Here is a 21673-nt window from a genome sequence, read left to right on the forward strand (position 1 = left end):
TTTGGTCTAGTCTGGCATTTAGGCTATCAAGTTTGGAGTCAATTGTCTTGAGACTAGATTTTACTTCTAGCAGTAGGCTACGGAGATCAGCATTTGCACCATCGCCATCATCCGCGGGACCATGCGCCGTTTCTTGGTCCGGGTCAGAGTCCCCTTGTCTCGTTTGCCTTTTATTTTCAAACATTAGTTTAGATTGTTTGGTGTCAGTCTTCCCCATACTGTGGTCCCAGTGAGGCAAGGTATCAAGTGTAAGCAGAGATATGTTGGTAGCCCGTGGCTCCCCACCTGTGTTTGGACTATCTCTGTCTTCCCTGACCCGTTCCCCGAACAATGCAAGAGTTAGTGTCTATAACGGATTCGCTCAGTCTGTGTTGTTAATATTCTGTGTGCAACCTCAGTGCTAGGACCGAATCAGCAGATACTACTCAGGTGGACCAGCACAGTATTATCAGCGTGGGGTGTTCGATAGCCTAGCGGGGTTCACCCTCCAACTCTAGGGTCTACTCCAGTGAAGTTTCCTATTGTATCTATGTTTCACAAGCACTGAGGAACAATGACAGGTGCCAGCTATAGGGCCTAGCACAGCCCCTCAAGGATCACTGCATTCAAAACCCTTTTTATCTGGCTGGTATGGCTCACACAGTACACAAAAGGATCAGGAGCCTGCACAAGGGAGAAGCCGATTCCAGCTCCACGTGCACCGTCATCCCCCCATCGTCTCCTGCAGCGAAATGTACCCTGGTGTCCACAGCAAGACCCGCTCTAAATGGGCATGCGTTTACCTCCTTGCAGCAATGTTAGAAAAATCGAGGCCCCCTTCGAAGCCGAGTGTGACACTAGCAAGGGGAGGGGGGTTCAATCACTGTTCATTGCAGATATCAGTGCCACCAGTATTCAAGGGTCTAGGCCCATATAATGCTGTTTGTCTATGCCTGGCTGCTTTGAGACTAGAGCCTTGCCATCTCCTGCGCACAACCAAAGATGGCGCTCTTCGCCCCAATGCTAATCCCGGCACCAAGCACTGGGGGCACTTTGTAGCATCGCCCGCCGATCTGCGCCACAGCCAGATCTCTATTGTAGTGTACCAGGGGCAAGACCTGAATGACTCAGCAATATTTCAAGCAGTCCCTCAGAAACGCACCGTCCAGAACCTACGTGTAAGTATATCAGGGCAGTCTGCCATTTAACATGCTGCTTGCATCCAGGCCTAGGTTGTATATGACTTAAATTCAGCAACAGTTGTCTCACGTTAGGTCCGTTGTTCAGGGAAAAAGTTCAAATGAGATCACATATGGCACTGCCACGTCCCATGGAACGGCACACCCAGGGCCTCAAGTGCGCACATATAATTGCCACGCCGCTCTTTTTAGAATGCAGTTCTTCAACGGGGAGATATCTGCGTGCATGGCCCATGTACCATGCAATAGCTTACTTCTTTAGCCCGCGCCTGCGGGGTGGATGTGTCCTCGACCCGGCCCGTGGCTCATCGGATGTTCACCAGAAAGTGCGTCAGGGCTACGCAAATGTCGAGGTTCCTCGTATGCACCAGGCCCGTCCAGACCTGCCTCCTTGCCTCCGATGGCAGGCGAAACAAAGCCCTCGGGTCGCCTCGAGCGTGAAGTTTCTTAGATCGTCCGGTGCACAGTAGGCTCAGGGTTCAGGCAGCGTTATTTTTATACACTTTCAGTCACACCTGCAGCAGGATAAATGTGGGATTAATCCTCGGCCGGCGGAGCCCTTTTACAGAGCGGCCATCTCTCTGAGCAGTCAGGCCATGCCCCCCGCAATTGAGCCCTTTAAAACATGTCTCAGACCTGTAATTGTTACCTGTGAGTGGGGTTTTAACCCCTTCAGTGCCCATGACGAGCTGGACTCGTCATGGGCCGCGGTGGCGCTGTGCCCATGACGAGTCCAGCTCGTCATAGACCCCGCCCGCTAATGCAACGGCCGGCACTGGGCGGGGAAAGGGGCGGGCACTGAAGGGGTTAAAACTGTTTTAAACTGTCATTTGCCCAGCAAAAGGTTTATTTTGCCTGGCCTAAACCATCCTTTTTAACAAATGTAAGTCACCCCCTAGGTAGGCCCTAAACAGCCCAAAAAGCAGTGTGCATTGTATTGAAAAAGTTGGAAATGTATTCTTAGGTTTTATTTGTCCTGGTAGTGAAAAACTCCCAAATTTGTTTTTCAGTGTTGTGATGCCTACTCCTCCCATAGGATAACATTGGATTACCCAATGATATTTGGTAAGGGATACATTTAGTTTAGGAGCAAGCAAGAATGTAACGTTAGGTGTCTGAGGAATTGTAAATTAAAACCCTCTTTAATGATAAAGTCGGAATTCACAAGTCTGAAAAGGCCACTTTTCGAACTTGCACATTTTTTGTGCTTAACATTTAGTGCCTCCAGTCTGTTTCCTGGGTCACATGACTTGGTGTAGTTGGCAGTTGGCCTTTGTATATTCTTCCCAGACAGGAAGACAATAGAGGGCCCTTGGTGTTGGCAGAATGGGCATTCTGACTTGATGAAAGGGGTGGAGCTGTCACTTGTCACACTTGCACTTCAATGACACCGCCTCGGCTCACACGCAAATAAATTCACCATAGCCTATTGTGACTGCAGACAGACTTGGACCAGGGCAGGGAGACAGGAAATTCCAGGCAACTCTGTTGGAGGAAATCTCCAAAAGCTTCTGCTACATCACAGTTGTAATCAGGTATAAAAACTTGACCCGTAGACCCACTCTTCAGATCAATTCTTGACCTGTGGAAGGTTCAAAAGAGTGACTGTGCTGCTGCCCTTCTGCTGGGAGAACCGACCTACTGCACTGCTCAAAGAAGAACTGTCCTGCTACCTGAGAAAGGAAGACTGGACCTGCTCCTTGAACCCAGAACCACCAGTATGACTCTTAGGGCTAACTGACTGGCCTCCTATTTTGAGCTACAGGATCATAACATTCTCCAGAGACCTGTCCTGTAGCTGCCCAGCTGCCCAGACTTAACTTGCGCCCTGCTTCTGGCCTCTGATGGAGTGAGTCCTGAACCACAAGAAATGCCCTTCAGATCCTGGACCCTTGGCTGGCATCAGAGTGTACTACTCCTGTCCCAACTGTGGGCTCTTTTAGAACGGAGGCAGTGCGATGTAACCTAATGTATCGCAATGCAGGACCTTGCATTGTAGCATCTCTCGGCCCTTGTTCAGCGGCCTCAACAGCAAGATGAAACTCTACGCAGTATCTCGCATCGCAGCCGATGCAGCTCTTCATTAGAACCAATGCAGAGTGAAAATACACCTCATTTAATGGGTATAAGTTAAAATTCTCACTGGGAGTAACCTGGTCCCTGTATCTGGTCATCGCTACATCGAGGTTGATCATGAACTTGTGACTTTGTCTGGGTCTGGTGTTTTTTTTTTTTATGAATTATACTTAATTTAAAACTTTTAAATTGCATATCTCCGGGTCTTCTGATTCAATTTATCCTTTAAATAAGGTATTACATTTTACTCTATTTTTCTAAATGTGTGCTTGCTTTTCTTGCGTTGTGTTTTCACTTCGTCACTACTGTTTGTGTGCTGCATAAATACTTTATTCATTGCCTCTAAGTTAAGCCTTACTGTTTTTGTGCCCAGCTACCAGTGGGTCAGGCATAGGTTAATTTATATACTTGTGGTTCACCCTGACAAGGATTGCAGCTGTTGCTGAGTAGGGTTCCACCCCGTTTAACCAACAACCCAATTTCTCACAACAAGGTATTTGGGCAGCACCATATGCCATAAACTATGAGCCTAATTCATGAAAATAAATGTGAAAATGTAGGAAAAAATAGATTCACCCACCTGAATGTATTTTTATGTTAATTTTGTCTTCACCAACCTTTCTGATGTTATACCTGTAAAGCTGTTCCAGGTGCAGGTTACCATGCTTAATACTGGAATAGAAGACTCTCTTATGGAATCGAATCAATGGTAAATAAGATTCCAGAGTAGTTACAACAGAGCTCAAAACCAAGGGGCATATGTACAAGCCAAAAACACAACATATTTAAGGGTCACAGGGGTAATTTAATTTAGGGACTAATACACCTCCAATCCCCAATAGACACTATGACAACTAACAGAAGGTGCTAAGTCCGTTCATACAGAACAGCAAGCCACTACACGCTGTGAGAGAGTGCAAGAAACTCCTCAGATAGTTAGTATATCACCTGGCGGGAGTTAAGAGTCCATCAGCCCACCCTTACTGGCGGAACTTCGTCATCTGAGACTCTCGGGAATCACGGTCTGGGCCCACAATATCGAGCCAACAGGCCCTTCTGGGTGCACAGCCAGAAGCTTCCCGAACAGGGAAAACTCCAGCCAAGGTGTGTGTTTAAACTCTGAGGACTCCAGTGATATGCAGTGCTCTAGTGTGAATGTGAATTAAAAATGAATACCTGGGCAAAAAATATATTTATTGAGAATTGTCCAGGTGTCATATTTAAAAAAAACAATAGTCTTGAAAAAATAGACTATTTCCTGGCTCAGTCTTATAAGGTCGACATGTTTCAGCCGGTATGGTCAACTCACCCGGCTTTCTTCAGGACCTAAATACGGTGGAAAAATAAAGGCTACTGCAGGGTAAACACATTAAATGTGAATCGTGAAAAGCAATATTTAGACAGTGCAGGTGCAATCGTCAGATTAATCTGTGGTGATAGCCACCCTACCAGACAAGCAATCTCGTGCTTGGACGTAAGAACTATGTCTTCTTTCCTAGAAAGAATCCGGAGAATCAACCGTCAGAAAAGACATCTTACACATAAATCACAGCATTCATGGCCGCTATTCGGCAGTGCCCATTATGCACTGCCTTCTTTACAAAAAACCAAAATGGTGGTTGAATACAAACAAAATTGCAGAAAAACTGTTTTGAGCTCACCCAGCCTTTTGTGGGAGAAACGCCTCACCTCACCCGGCTCACTGCTTGGAGATGGAGGCACCGCTCTGTTTAAATGTGAGGACAAACAGACAAGTTGCATACTGATACTCATCTGTCCAAACTCTTCACATATACCTTTAAACATTCTAATAAACCTAAAAAACCAAAATGTCAAAGACCTAAAGAAACCCCCATGGACATAATAGTGCAGGTAAGTCAAATGATGTTCCTTAAAACTACATCATTTTCAAGTGTAACAGGGTTCAGAAAAAGACATATATCTTATGCACGGTTTAGAGTGAATAGTTATAACTATGTTTCTGGTGACACCAAACACAAAACCATTCGTTTAGATACCGATGGACCTAAAGTCTTAAGCAGAGTTCAGCGCGAGGGGTGTAACTAGCTTACTCTCAACTTCAAACAGAACACTCTTTGTTCAACAAAAGTGGAACATTAACCAACGTGCGGAAGCCCCCTTTCCTTACCTGTCCGTCGGTACTTCAGACCAGCCTTCGAGCTGTCTGGGAGGTGGCGGCAGGAAGGAAAGGGGTCCTTAAATATCTGCCTTGATTACGTTGAAAGACTCAATTATAATCAGGTGCGGGTGCGTTCTTAGTGCCCGCGCGACTAAACGACACATGGAGCATGCGCCTGATTCGAGACACACGCCTCCGAGCAAGCGTGTTGTACGGACTCGCCAAATCGAATGTGTGAGGCTGGTATCTCCACAAAGGCGCATGCGTGTTAGAGAACCTACGGAGACGCGGGCACCACTCTTTGGTGGTGAGGTGTGGCTCACCGGTTAGAGGCGGCAGACCCGTAAGCAGAGAATCGGCCAGGGACCAGGGTTCAATTCCCGACGCGGCAGGGTCGTGGACCAGGGTCAAAACGGACTTGATAATTCTCGCCTCGGTACCTACTCTAACCAGGAACACACTCGGCAACTCTGGGCATTCAGCTTGCCTCATCTCTACAACGGCCCCCCACAGACGCAGGGATGCCTGGTTTCACCTTGGAGATGCCCAGAAAGGGACCATCTCACAGGGATAGCCAGGACGGGTTCCCCAGCGGTCTACAGCGCCGGGACGCCCCGTTGCTGGGGCAGCTGTGCGCTTTACAAGTCTACAACATTTACATTTTACAACAATCACTACGGTGCATGCGTGTTTGAAGATCGAGTGTTGCGGATAGAGAGTCCTTAATGGCAAAGGCGCATACGCGTCAGAGACTTTTTAGGATGCGCACGCACCAAAACACTCAATCTGGTGCATGCGTGTTTCAAAGTTAAATTAAATTGTGCCACTGGGGTGTCCCTAACAGCAGAACGCACGCGCATTAGGAGACCTAAAGCAGGCACTAAAACAATCTTCTTCTTTAAATCTTTATTTCGGCAATATTTCAGCCATAAAAGAGTACACAACATATTATACACATTAAAATTACAGTGTTAAAAGAACATCTAAAATGACATAGGCAAAAGCGAATCAGGAATGTAAATCAATGTCAGTATTAATATTCATTTTAGGACACACATTGTATCTGTAACTGGCGTTACACAAGCAGAAAACATGCCCGGCTACTAGGCAGTATTAGATAGTATAAAACTCCTTTTAATCCAGAAAGCATGCAGATACTTGGCTAAGGCAAATACAATGTGACCTGCAGTTTCAGTCTTAAAAACCCTTAATGCGTCCGAGCATTTCCTAAATCCAAGGTTCCTACAAATAGGTACAATCCAATTCTGCCTTGCTCTGCTATAGAGTGGACAGAAAAAAAGAATGTGACTTTCATCCTCTTTAATCATGTCACAACCAATACAGTGTGAGGACCTAGTCGGGTACCATTTGCTTGTTAAACACGCTAAGGGGAGTGCACCAAACCTCCATTGTATGTATAGCTTCCTAGCCATAACAGGGAAAATTACATCCAAAAAATCTTCAAATGAATAAACAGATTTGATCTCTATGAATGCTTTCACCATGGTACCATTCTTTGAATCATGGAGCCACGCATTAGAACATCGAAATCGGTATAACTCAGTGAATGTTTTCCCAGGGATCTCTCTGCAAGCTATTGCTGGATTCACCCACATATCTGCAAGACCCAGATTCGTAAATTCATCTTTGATATAGGAAAGCCAGGGGATATGTGCTGCCCTGCTTAATCTCAGTATTTCTTGAAGCTCTGTTTTATACTGCTCCAGCTCGGGGGTCAGCCAGATCCTCCTCCAAAACCTGAGAGGTTTGATGGCTAGTTCCTCCTGGATGGGGAGTATACCTAAGTCAAGCCTCAGCGGTAGTAGGGGTGTACTTTGGGGGAGCGCGAGCAGTTGTCTCAGGAAGTTGTTCTCAACCTTAGTCAGTCCTGGTCTATTAACGTGCCCCCATAGTTCCCCTCCGTATAGTGCAGCCGCTCTGGCCCTCATCTTGTAAATTTCAAGACTAGGGCTGATGGGTTTAAGAGTAGAGGCATTTGTCATCTTTAAGATTCCCCCAGCTATTTGGGTCAGTTTAAGTTGGGATTTTGCAAGATGTGGGCCCCAGGAAAGTTTTTCACCTAGGGTAACACCAAGATATTGAAAGGTGTGAACTCTCTCGAGTGCAACTGAATCAAGGGTAGGTGGTGGCCTAGTGTTTATTGGGGGATTAAAAATCATGTATTTGGTCTTATCTACATTGATCTGTAGTCCGTGCTCCCTACAGAAGTTGCTAAAACCCTCCAATATACGTTGGATGCCCATTGGTGTCTTGGAAAGGAGCAGGGTGTCATCCGCAAACATTATGGCTGCTACTTTCCTACCTGCCAACCTGGGTGCATCGTTGTTAGGGACTGCATCCAGGCTGGCAATCAATCCATTCACATAGATACAGAACAGAGTAGGGGCCAAGACACACCCTTGCCTAACTCCCTTGTTGACAGCAAACCTGTCAGACAATACACCTCCTCTTGCACACCTGACCTGGGCAAAATTCTCAGTATGTAGCCTCACCAATATACCCAGTAAGGAGATGGGTACACCCAGATCGCGTAAAACAGCCCAAAGTTTGCCCCTAGGAACAGTGTCAAACGCAGAGCGTAAGTCAACAAATACCATGTGGAGACTGCCACCCTCCAACGACACAGTCTTCCAGTATAACATTACTAAGCGGAAGATCTGGTCCATGGTAGATGTTTTACTTCTGAAACCAGCCTGATAGGGAGAAAGGATATCATTCTCATTGATCCAGTCCTGCAAGCGATCTAAAATAAGTCTTGCCATTATTTTTTGGGGGACGTCAATGAGGCTGATAGGCCTATAATTAACGGGGAGCAGGGGAGAACCCTTCTTATATATCGGTACGATTTCCGCTCCCAACCAAGAGTCCGGGACCTCCGTACCGTGCAAAATTGAGTTGAAGAGTGCACAAAGGTACGGTGCCCATATCTTAGGCTGATCTTTGAGCAAATCCCCGGGTATCTTATCTATGCCCGGTGCTTTACCCATTGCCAGTTTCCCTATGGCAGTGGTAACATCATCTACAGTAAATTCCAGGGCTTCGGCATCCCCCACAGACGAAAGCCGAAAAGGCAAGGGATCTAGATCAGAAGTGGCAGCGTAAAGAGTTTTAAAATGGGATTCCCAGACCCCCGGGTCAAGATTAGCTTCGATGGCATTGCGGGGTTCCGCGCACCCAGAATTCACAATGGCCCAGAATCTGCTCAATTCCTTGTTTGCAAGGGCTGATGATAAACTTTCCCATCTCTCCCAATCCCAATCTATCTTAGCCTGTTTTAAAACTTGTTTGTGGGCAACCCTAAGTGAACAGATTGTTAGCTTGTCACTGCCGGTTTTGATGGCATTAATCAAGACAGTTTTAGCACTCCTGCATGCGGCATTATACCAGGATGGCGGGATAGTCCTTGGTTGCCTAGCAGGAACTATAGGGTTTAAAAAGCCTGCAAGGGTATCAACTAATTCCCTGTGGACATTGAGGAAGCGTGCAGAGTTATCCTCGGACTGCCCTTTGTCCCAGATGTCACTTGCCATCTTGAGCAGGGGGAGAATAGATGAGTATAGGCTTGGCAATGCATCCCACCTTTCACATAGGGTTTCCCACTTAACCCTCCTCCTATTGTTGGTAAGAACCAATCCTAGTTCAACAGTTGGTTCCGTATGGGCTTTAGCAGAGTTTGGCATTTCCATTCTCAACAGTAGGGCGTTATGATCGCTGTCCGATCTATTCACGACCTCCAAATCCATAATTTTAGACCATAACCTGGTCTGGACCAAAAAGTAGTCCAGATGGGATTCATGGTCTTTTTTGTTATAGGTGCATTTGGATGGAATGTCCGAAGGCATTCGGCCATTAACCGCCCTAACTGAAAACTGCAAGGTTAAAGTCATGACCTGGATAGCCAATGGGGTCCATGCCTTTGCATAGGTGGACCTGCACTGTGGGATACCCCAAAACTCATCTTCTTCCTGCAATGCCCCCTCACCCAGCCCTGGAAGGGGCTCAAAGTGGCAATTAAAATCTCCTGCAATCACACAGTTAATATCATGGTCCAAGGATTCCAGGAAAGATGATAGTTCCCCTACGGTGTTTGATTCTTTAGCCATAGCAGTAGGGCGTGAATATACATTCACAACTGCCAATTTATATGAGTTGGGCCAGGACAGTTGGACACAAAGGATGTCATCCGAATTGGTCTGGATCAAATCCACACTGCAACCCAGGTGTACACCTATCCATGTTGTCAGGCCACCGGAAGGGCGGCCCTTGCCTCCCCACCGAGCTGCAATGTTAAAGGAAGCAAACCCGGCTCTATGAACCACCTCCCTGGCCCAGGTCTCCTGCAATAGAATCACGTCAGCAGTGTCCACAAAAGAGCCCCATTCAGGACATGCTAGCTTATTTGTTAGGCCTGCCACATTCCATGATAGTAAGTTCATACATTGGTGGCGAAGTGTGTGCTGGGATGGGGGATCTGGTACAGACGAAATGCTACTCCTCTGGTGGGGATCAATTCTCCCTATAAGGGTGGAACTAGCACTATGGGAGGCGGCTGACATTGGAAGGGAAGCAGAAAACTGCAGAGGGTGCGCTTGGGGATTGCCATTAGTACTACTGTAACTGGTCTCCCCTGTACTAGTGGTGCAGCCCATGGTGTCAAAAGTCAAATTCCCTTCCTCATGCAGCCCAGGGGGTTCTAAACCTAGAACACTATCCCCCATAGAACCCTGAGCTTCCCGGGTTGGCTTGGCCAGTCAATCGACCTGGTCGAAGCAGTTAAACCTGTTTGAGCAAATAGGATAAGCCCATTCTGCGTCGGAGGGCAGATGCCTTGATTTCCCAGCACCTCCCCTTTGTCTATGCGGAATATATGTCCAACCGCTCTCTTCTATCCTCAGATGATCATTTGGGTAGAAGTAGGAGAGGGGGCGCACCCCAATGTTGGTGTCTAAGCGGGATTTTTTCCAGTTGCAGATATAATCTGCTGTCCTGGCATCCCGGAAGTTAACTATGACACAGTCGCCAGTTAAGTTTTTAGGAGTGTGCCCTACCCACCCCACCCTTCTAACCATGATGATCTCACAACTAACCTGCGGTGGCAGGGGCCTATGGTTTGAGAGCCAGTGGATTACCTTGTTTTTTAGGTTCAGGAACTCCTCAGTATTATGATCATTCATTTCAGGAACCCCTGTTAGGACAACCATGTATGGGCTAGCTTCCGGGGGCAGGTCTATTCTAGAAGTCATCCTAGTAGCCTTATCCTGGGTTCGCTTTCTCACTGTCCTCATTTTTTTTTTTTTTTTTTTGAAAACCTTTATTGTGCACATTTATGCCATCTTACAACGCACATTCCCCGTCCATATGGCAAAGCAGTCAAATAAAGTGTACATTTCCAGAGATAAGAACACAGCCATTTAGCCGACAACCCGGAGGTCCGGCGGCATTATTCAGGATGACATGCGCGCGGAAGGGGGGGTGTGTGCGTTGTGAAGGGAGCAGGCGCGGAATGTTACGTATGTGCTTTTTAGTTTTAGAGGTGTCTCAGGTGCAGGCTATCAACGGTAGAGGATGGCGCTGTGATCTAGCCCACTCCACAGCTATGCCGGCTGCCACCCAGGCCCCAAGTCAGTGACCCAGCGGACGTCACCATGTCCCCAGAATGTAGAGGCCTCCGGGTGGACAAACGCCAGCAACGCGCTCAGAGTGCGGGCCGCAGCGCGGCAAGGATAACCCAGTATAGCTCACAGCTACACATATGGCAGCGCATAGAGTTGGCGAGCCTGGTATGCAGCATCATAGTCCTTATCTATCCCGTGTATGTATAGCAAGAGTATGTGCTAGGGTTAAGGTCATAAACTCAAACAGGGCTGAGGGGGAGTGAAGAGGGAGGGGGGGTGGAGATCGGTCTGCGGCAGAGCAGGAGGGTCATTGGCTGTCAGGTTGGGCTCGGCAGGACCGCGCGATGTGCGTGGGGGGTCGCAAGTCAGGAGAGGGGAACAAAAGAGACAGAGGGCCTTCAGGGCAACATATCTCAGGGATTCAGGTTATCCCCCTATCCCGGCAAGCCCCCTGGAATGTCCCAAGGAGAGTTTCCCAGAGGTGTGCGATGGGGAACTTCCGGAGCCCTGCCGTTTCCTCGCGAAGGAGCACCGCGCTCTCCGCTTGCGCCCAATTAACAAAGGAGGCTCTCCAGTGGCGTACTTGCGGGGAAACTGCTGCTTTCCAGTGCTTGGTAATCATGCGTTTGGCCGTGATAAGACCCATGTCCCAAAAGCGTGCCTGCACCTTATTGTCTTTTGTGCGCCTGTAGAGTCCTAGAATGCAAGTTTCCCATGTGTGCGGGAGCCGCCCATCTGCACCGTGCGCGAGCAGTGACAGCACCGTGCCCCAGTAGGCCTGTATCTCCGGGCAGTGCCATAGCATGTGTAAAAGGTCCGCTCCCGGCAAGGAGCAGCGCGGGCAGGTTGCGTCTGTCCTCGCGAAATATCTGTTAATTTTATCAGGGGTGAGGTATGCGCGCTGCAGAATGTAGTACTGTATAAGCTTAAAGCGGGGGTTGCGTGGGATGTTTGTTGGGCCGGCCAGTATCATCACCCATTCCTTGTCCGTCCAGTCTCTTCCCCTGTCCGCCGCCCAGCGCTCCCTCAATGCTATTGTGGATGGCTGCGAGAGCGTCTGTAGCGCCTGCGCCAGCCAGTGTACGATGTGCGCGCCATGGCCCATAACGTGTAGGTATTGCATAAAGGTGTGTGTCGGAGGCTCATCTGTCATGTCACCCCAGGAAGCCGTGAGTGTGCGCAGAATGGAAGCATGTAGGAGGAACTGCCCCGCCGGGAGGGTCGAGTCTTCAGACAGGTTGGCGAACGTGAGCAGTGCGCCATCAGCATATAGATCGCTCAGCGTGTCCACCCCCGCTTGGTCCCAGCCAGCTAAGCGAGTCTCCGTGAGCTGCCCCGTCGGGCTGGGCATGCCCAAAAGTGGTATGCTAGGGGCATAAGGTTTCGTAGCGCGCGTGAGGCGAAGGCTCCTCAGAAAGCATCTGCGCGCCACTGCCAGGTGGATCTGGGAGGGGCAGGGTGCGCGGGTTATCGGATGGAACAGCGCATTAACGCGCGTTTGTGTCCATGTAGCCATATGTGTGGCCGTGTCTTCGAGGTGTTTGCCGCTCAGCCATCCCGCCACCCATTGCATCTGCGCTGCGAGGTAGTACAGCTCCAGATTAGGAACCGCCAGACCCCCCGAGTCTGTGGGCATATATAATTTAGTCAGCGCCACTCGTGGCCGTCCCTTGTTCCAGATGAGCGAACGGAGCAGTGCCTCTAGGTCTCGAAAGAGCCTGACGGGCACATACAGAGGCATGTTCGCGAAGTAGTAGAGGAGGCGAGGTAGCACAATCATTTTGGCTAGCGCCACACGGCTGGGCACATTTAGGGGTAGGGTATTCCAAAAGCTAATTTGCGCTCGGATAGAAGCGATCGCTCGGCAAATGTTCCCTTCCAAGACATCCGCCGGTGTGCGGTAGATTTGGATCCCGAGGTATCGGAAAGTGGTGGGATGCCACTGTAGTCTGTCTCCCCCCAGCCGTATGTCACATTCCTGTACATCAGGGTTAAAGGGGTACGCCCCCGACTTGGCCCAGTTAACCCTGAGGCCCGATATCTCTTCAAAAGTGCGGAAATCGCCAGCGAGGGAGGCAGGGATGGCGGTTATGTCCCTGACGTACAGTAGCAAATCGTCTGCATACAGTGACACAGCGTGTATTCCATCCGCCAGCGGGATTCCCCACTCCAGCCCGTGTGCTCTGAGGGTCGTGGCCAATGGCTCCATGGCCAGTGAGAACAGCAGTGGCGACAACGGGCAGCCCTGGCGGGTGCCCCTGCAGACCCGGATGGTGTCCGAGATGAGGCGACCCGTGCGAACCCGGACCGTCGGTCTGCCGTAGAGCAGGCCAATCATAGTCTGGTATCCCCCCCCCAGTCGATATTTCTCTGTAACCGCCCGCAGGTACGGCCACTCCACAGAATCGAAAGCCTTCTCTAGATCCAATATGAGGCATCCCGCTCGCGGCCACTGCCGTGTAGCGTACTCCTGCACCCGGAAGAAGCGGCGTATGTTAAAGGAAGTGTGGCGCGTGGGGACGAAGCCGTTCTGGTCACGGTGTACTAAGGTGGGCACATGGGGGGCCAGTCGTCTAGCCAAGGTAGAAGCCAAGATTTTATAATCTGTGTTCAGGAGTGCCAATGGGCGATAAGAGCCCACCCGTGTGCCATCTTTGCCCGGTTTGAGAATAGAGACCAGCGTGGCTTCATTTAATGTGGGGGGCAGGGCGGCAGTCTCCGCTGCTGCGGTGTACATCTTCAGCAGCTCCGGAATGAGAATATCCGAACCGGCCTTGTACATCTCGGCCGGCAGTCCATCCGGACCCGGCGTTTTACCATTTGACAGGTTAAAGATGGCTTCCCGGAGCTCATCAGGTTCCAGGGGGGCACCTAGTTCGTCCTGTTGCGCAATAGTCAGGTGCGGCATTGGCAGGGGGGAGAGGTAGGCAGCAATAGCCATAGGAGGAGCCGCCAAGCGGGAGCGATACAGCCCTGCATAATGAGTCGTGAAGGCTTCGTGAATACCGGTTTGCGTGTACACTATGTCCCCCCCTTCCGTCTGTACAGCCGCCACTGGCGTCGAGCGGGTCTCCTGGGAGATGAGCCACGCTAAAAGTTTGCCAGGTCTGTCGCCCAGGTGATGCGTCCTCGCCGAGTGCGTGGCATAGTTTATGTTCCGGAGCCGCTCTAGGAGACGTGTGTGCTCTGCGCGGGCCTCATGTAGCGGACCCCCGTCGCCAGCCACAGCCCCCTCCTCCCGTGGCAGTAAGTCCAACTCCAATCTGGTCAGGTCCCTCTCCAATTGGAGCCTTATGTGTCCCTGTGCGCGTAGGCAATGTCCCCTGAGTACCACCTTAAAGGCGTCCCATTCCGTCTGTGGAGTTGACGCCGTGCCAGCGTTGTCCTCGAAGTACTGCGCAATGCATGTGAGCAGGTTATCTCGGAAAGCCGCGTCTAGTAGCAGCGCAGGCTGCAAGCGCCAAGTGGGGACAGGAGGGTGCGGGTGCGCCCAGGCCAACGACATGAAGTGTGGGTTGTGGTCCGAGTGCGTGCGGCCCATGTATTGTGTGTCCGTCACGTGGGGTAGGAGGGCAGCGGAAGCCATGAACCTGTCCAGGCGGACGTGCAAGTCGTGAGCGCCGGAGTAATAAGAGTACGTCCGCGCCCCCGGGTTGCGTTGCCGCCAGACATCATGTAGGTCCCACTGCGCAGCCCACTCCAGCAACGCTTTTGTGGCTCCCCGCGTAGAGGCATTAGCGGGGGGTGGGAAGGAGCGGTCCAGCGCTGTATCTAGTGTGCAATTGTAATCGCCCCCTATTATCCACGAGGTTGCGTGCCATGGTGCCATGACCTGTGAGATTCGCGCCAGAAAGCCGCCCTGATCTACATTGGGGGAATAGAGGGACACTAGCGTGAGAGGCTGGCCATCTAATCTGCCCTGCGCAGCCGCATATCTGCCCTCCCCATCTACCGCCACCTCCGTAGTTACCCAGGGGGTCCCAGGGCGGATCCATATCAGTGTGCCACGCGCATAGGAGGAGTACTCCGTAGCGTAAAGCTGCCCCCGCCATCGTCGGCGCAGTGCTTGCACCTCGGCACCGTTCAAATGGGTCTCTTGGAGTAGTGCTATGTTGATGCGATGGCGCTTTAGGTAAGAGTAGATTTGATAGCGTCTGGTTGGCGTGTGCATTCCCCTGACGTTCCAGGTGCATATGTGTATATCAGTCATGTCAGCTACTCGTGCTTGCGTGCCATCCCTCCTCCCAAGGTGCGGTCCCCCGGTCAGAGACCCCCCAGCTCCTGCAGCCCGTCCCAGCCGTGCAACTGTCATAGGTGTCATATTCGCAGTACCATGATCTCCAACAGGGTATTGGGGTAGGGAACAGGGGGAATACAAAAAGCCTTAACATGGCAACAAAGTCCAAATACCAAAAGGTCGGCCACACAACAGGTCGCCGTCCAAACACTCAAGTGAGCTCGCGAACTATACAGTCTAAGGGGGTGCTTGTGGTTGCGTTCAAACAGGAAACAAAACAATGCAGTTACGGGCGTGCCCAGTGCCCCTCCCGGGTGCTGCACGCAAGCCCCCACTGGCCAGCGGACGCCCAGCGCCTCCCATGTCATGCCGCGGCAGCTATACGTTCAGGTATCAGTCTGGGATGTAAAAGAGTGTCAGGGGGGGGTGTGAGCCCCCTCCTCCTAGGCAGGTCAAGTTGCTGCGGGCCGGCAGCGGGTCGCGGCAGAGTGCTCCCCCGCGTCCGCAGCGGAGGTGCATGAGCCGCAGACAAACAAGTAGGTAAAGTACTTACAGTGGCCAGCGCCACATTTCGGTTCCCCAGGGCAGCGGCAGTGTGAGCGTTGTCAGGTCCAGGACAGCCCCAGGGCCAAGCGGGGCAGTCAGGCAGGAGCCCTGGCGGGTTCTCATTATGTAGGGGGCAGCAGTCAGGGCCAGCCGCCATCAACCAAAGAGATCCACAGTCTGGGGTGTGACCTCCGGGGGTCCCCCAGAGCTCTGCGTATCCGGCAACCCATATATTGCCTCGTCATCTGTAGAAGACGCTACTGGGCTGGCGCCCGGGTGGAGCGACGGCGCCGGGGAGTTGCTGATTTCCGCCACTCTGCGTAAAGCATCTTGTTGTTCTTGTTGGACCAGATCCGCCGGCGGGGAGTGGCGCACTGCCTCCCCGTGCAGCGGTGGCGTGGATGATCGTCGGCGGCGTCGCCTCCCCGGGCCCCTGGACTGTGCCATCGCGTTGGCTCCCGGCGCCCTTCGCGGCGCGTCAGGCATACCTCCATCCAGCCAGGCCGCGACCTCCTCAGGGTTCATAAAGAAGTGCGTCTTGTCACGCAGCACGACTCGTAGTTTAGCCGGGAAAAGTAGCGAGTACTTTAGGTTTGCTTCACGCAGCCTCCGCTTGACAGCCAGGAAGGAGCGTCTCTGTCCTTGAACTTTTGCAGTGTAGTCCGGGAAGAACATCACCGCAGCGTTCTCGATGGTGACCTCCCCGAGGTTCCTGGCTTCGCGTAGGATCGCGTCCCGATCTCGGTAGTTGAGTACTCGAAGGAGGAATGACCTGGGGTTAGAGCCCGGAGGGAGCGGTCGCATGGGCACTCGGTGGGCTCTCTCCACCACAAAGTGGGGGGAAAGTGTGCCAGCTGGAAGAAGGTCTCGTAACCAGTCCTCGACCTTACGTGCAGGATCCGCTCCCTCCCATTTCTCTGGGATGCCCACGAGGCGAATGTTGTTTCTTCGTGCCCTTCCTTCCGCATCCTCAGCCCTGCCTTCCAAGAGGTCCATTCTGGTTAGGAGGTCATGTACCTTTTTGTCTGTTTGTGCCACCAATGGTTCAACCGCTGCCACTCCATCTTCCAGTGTCTTAGTGCGGGCCTGCAGCTTCTTGTGGTCGGCGCGGAGGTGGGTCAGGTCAATCGCCACGCCATCGATTCTGGCCTCCAGGGAGGCGCGCGTCTGCTGCAGCGACTCTTCCATCCGCTCCATGGCCGCCAAGACGCTGTCCAGCTTCGCCGCCACGTGGTCGGTATCCATCTTGTGTGCCGTTTTCGTTTGTCTCCCCTTTGCCGCCGCAGACCCCGATCCAGTGCGTGTCCGCGCTCCTCCCGGCATGGGGCTGGTGGCTAGCGCAAGGTGATGACCCCCGGTGTTGTGTGTCAGGGGCCCGTCGGCCGCAGCAGGTCACCCCGGCGGCTCCGGGATCGTCGTCGGAGTCCGCGTCTCACCTGCCGTAGAGCCAGCAGCTCCAAGCAGCTCGGGGCAAAGGTCTCTTCCCAGGGGAGCAGGGCACCTGCGTAGCTCCGATCAGGTCCAATCTCTCGGAGGGCCGTCGGCGCGAGCGCGGCCGCAGGCGGCGCAGCCCGTTGGTCTATGAAGATCCCGCGCGAAGGAGGCCAGACTACGGCGCAGCAGCCCTCAGGTCAAAGCGGGGGGGGGGGGGAGGCAAGTTCCCCGCGTCGCGTCTCGGGTCCAAGGGTCGCCGTCACCTCCTCGGGTTCCCGTGTCCGTCCCCTCTCCGGGTCTACTCCGCCGGCCCCCAGGCCCCCGTCCGCCGACTCCTAGCAGGGCCGCAGATCTGCTGCCATGTGGGTATCCCCGATCCGCTGCCCCCGTCGATCACACCCTCGGGGGGGGTGGGGGGCGATCGCTCCAAGTGTTGCCTCAGCCGCTCAGAGGCTTCCCCGCAGGGGCCTCCAGCCGCTGCGCGCCTCCGCGATGTGTCCCTCGTGGGCCTCAGCGCAAGGCCTACCTGTCCGTTGGAAGCCGCGGGCTCGCGTCGTCAGGGCCCCCAGCAACGTCGCCTCCAAAGCGGCCTCGATCTCGCCTCTAGAGTCGGTGCGGCGTCGTTTCGCCGATCAGCGCCGGAGTCGGCCAGAGTGCGCCTCGGGTCTTAGGGCAGGTCCGCCGGCAGTTGCAGGCTGTTCAGGAGAAGTTTCAAGGAGTAATTCGCCCGGGATAGGGAGGCTCGGCCGGGAGCTCTACCCAGGCACGTCCATTCACCTCGCGTGGTAAGCCACGCCCCTTTCTCACTGTCCTCATATTGTCACTATTATTACCCAAGGGGGCCTCTCCCAAGGTGTTACTATCTGTGTGATGGTCAATAAGAGGCCTAACTTCATGATGTTCTAGTGAGGGAGTGTTAAGTGTGGCTGGAATTGCCAGTGATATAGCTTTCGGGACAGATGGTAGCCGTGGAGCTATACAATGGGCCGCCGGGACTGGTAAGGCCCCGGCTATAGTGGTACAGTGGCAATTGCAAAAGCATGCGGGGAATACTTTATTGTTGTTGGCACCCTCAGTGTGATCCTTAATTCCTTGTTCAAGCTTAGTCAGAAGGGTGACTATTCCCTCCAACCTGGATTCCAGGGGTGCCAGTAGCACACGCAGCATTAGATCTAATTGCTGCGGAACTATTGCGTCCCCTTGTGACTGTGTCATCAATTCAGGCAGAGCTAATGCCTGAGCAAGGTGATCCCCAGGAGACTTAGAGGAAGACAAAGCTGGAGGGAGGGAGCTACTACCCTGACCATCTCTAGCCACCGAGTCTGCCACTAAAGCTGCACCATGGTGTGCAGATTTAGCTCCCCCTGGCTTAGAGCGAACTTGCCTGGTGGCTTTTGACTTGGAGTTTGCGGACAGCCCTACCTTAGTGGCCCTTTTTTCCCGTAGAATCGGTCCCGACCTAGTCACTGGGGGGGATGTAGTTCTAAGGTTGACCACAGGGTCGTTGTCACTAGAAGCTTCACTGCTAGAAGTCTCATCAATAAATTGGGTAAGAGGAAGGGCATTACTACCAGTGCCATTTGGGGTGCGTGCAGATGCAAGGAGGCCCAAGGAAGATCTTCTTGCTAGGGCCAGATCCTGCGACACTCTGCGCTCCATAAGGACAATACCCTGGTCAATCACCGAGTTGGCTCTAACTATGAATTGATCTAGTGTACCAGTGAGATTGCCTTTAGTCGCATGGTTCCTACCCTCTTTGGCTGCCATGCTCAATTAGGATGCAACACAGTGCGCAATTACTCTAATAAAGCAGCGATGTGACCTCCACAAGACAATATGAACAATACAACCACATGCAATAGAAATGACATGTAATGAACACATACGCACTAGAGCCGTAGGTGAAAGAGGGGTAGCCCGGTCCGGTCTCGAACGGGCTACAACGGGCTACAACGGGCCCGCCCTTGGCCCGGGCTTCGCCCGCGCTGCGATCCGCGCTGCGGATTCACATGGACATAGTTAAATAGTAAGGAGGGCGGGTCTTCAGGAAGAGGAGCAGGTGAGCCTGGTTAGCGGAGCGCAATGCTCCCCGGTCCTCGCAGTCCCGTTGTGTTCAGGCGATCCTGGAGCCCCACAGCAGCGTAGCGTCCTTGCACAGGGAGAGAAAGGGAAACCCAACCTTCGTAGCACAAGCCGAGTTTTTAAATGGTGATGGAGCCTTCGAGCGGCTCCCGCGCAGCGGGGGCCGCGAGGCGTAGCGTGACGTGGGCAAGATGATCAACGGGAAGAGGAGCAGGTGAGCCTGGTTAGCGGAGCGCAATGCTCCCCGGTCCTCGCAGTCCCGTTGTGTTCAGGCGATCCTGGAGCCCCACAGCAGCGTAGCGTCCTTGCACAGGGAGAGAAAGGAAAACCCAACCTTCGTAGCACAAGCCGAGTTTTTAAATGGTGATGGAGCCTTCGAGCGGCCCCCGCGCAGCGGGGGCCGCGAGGCGTAGCGTGACGTGGGCAAGATGATCAACGGGAAGAGGAGCAGGTGAGCCTGGTTAGCGGAGCGCAATGCTCCCCGGTCCTCGCAGTCCCGTTGTGTTCAGGCGATCCTGGAGCCCCACAGCAGCGTAGCGTCCTTGCACAGGGAGAGAAAGGGAAACCCAACCTTCGTAGCACAAGCCGAGTTTTTAAATGGTGATGGAGCCTTCGAGCGGCTCCCGCGCAGCGGGGGCCGCGAGGCGTAGCGTGACGTGGGCAAGATGATCAACGGGAAGAGGAGCAGGTGAGCCTGGTTAGCGGAGCGCAATGCTCCCCGGTCCTCGCAGTCCCGTTGTGTTCAGGCGATCCTGGAGCCCCACAGCAGCGTAGCGTCCTTGCACAGGGAGAGAAAGGGAAACTAAAACAATCACTACGGTGCATGCGTGTTTGTGACAGCATAAATAGATCGACAGGAACGACCTCAGTGGGGGCCTTACATCGAGTGCCCCACTTCTTTTATATTCATGCGCGGTAGACGAAGCCCTAAAAACCTTGTGGTTTCATACCTGCGCATGCGTGCTAGTGTAGAGGCTAACTGGTTGTTTACATTGGCAGAGTCAGCACAAGCAATAACAGACCCAAAGCATAAACCAAACTGAACCACTCCATTGCTTGTTTTTCTACAACCTAAAAGGTCAGCTCTTATAACGGTGGACCTCATATGACGGTAACTGTCTACACTTTTCAGGATATATAGCAGCTACCGATCCTGGGCAGTTTATCTAGTATGGTATAAGTACAGAAAGAGTGAGACCAAGGGACTTAACCACCAGAGGACTTAACCACCAAAACAATTGCTCTAAATACAAGATGGAATATTACACATGTAGCCAAACAGCGAAAACCAGCAGCTGTGGCCAAAGCCATGTTTACATACATTTTCCAAGGATGTCATGACAAATCATAGAGACAGACCGTGCGTGAAGGATGGCAAATGCCTAGATGTAGATGTGTCTCTGTGGGATGGAGTCTGAGTACTCCTATGCACAACAGGGCAGATATCCTGTGGGATCAGCTATCCTATCAATGGTTAGGGATATCGTGTGTAATAGAGTCTCTGGTAGAGTATCTATGTAACAGTAGATAGAGGCCCATGGTATACTATCATTAAGGCCGTGTGTGTCTGTTTTCAATCTGAAAATCCACCTCTGCTCTTTGGAAAATAGGAACCTTGAAATATCTGTTACGTGCTGGGGAATGAAAGGACGTTCCAGCACAAGCCACCTCAGATCGTCGGCCTTATGTTGTTTGGCCAGAAAATGATCTGTCAAGCAAGTGGACTGTTTCATGCATCGGATAGTACTCTTGTGCTCACTTATGCGGAGCTTCACTTTGCGTGTGGTGTACCCGATGTAATGCAGAGTACAAGGGCATGTGATCATATAGATCACACACTCCGAATTACAATTTGTATGGTTGTGTAGTATCCAGGGACGGCTAGTCCCTATGTCCACCGATGTAGTCTTGGTGGTCTGAGGGCAGACACTGCACGAGCCGCATGGATAATGGCCTCATACCGGAGGTAGTGACCACAGAGTATTAACATCGCGGGTAGGCTGTGACAGTGGTCGTGTGTGGACCAGGCTATTCCGTAAACTCGGGCCCTTCTTAAACGAAAACAGGGGGGGCCGGATGTTTTCGGAGGCCACCTTGAGTATATGCCAATGTCTACGTACCGTTTTCTGTAATCAGTTGGACAGGGTACAGAAGGTAGTTACAAAGGTAAGCCTGTCACTGGGAATCCTGGGAGTGCTATTATCCAGCAAAGCATCTCGATTATTATTCGACGCTCTTTTCCATGCTTGCGGCACCAGGCGCCCAGGGTACTGACGCGATCGGAGTTGAATCGCTAATTCTTTGGCATGTTTGTCAAAAAGATCCCTAGTGGAACAGTTCCTCC

Source organism: Triturus cristatus, chromosome 5_2 (assembly GCF_964204655.1).
Source record: "Triturus cristatus chromosome 5_2, aTriCri1.1, whole genome shotgun sequence".
NCBI lineage: Eukaryota > Metazoa > Chordata > Amphibia > Caudata > Salamandridae > Triturus > Triturus cristatus.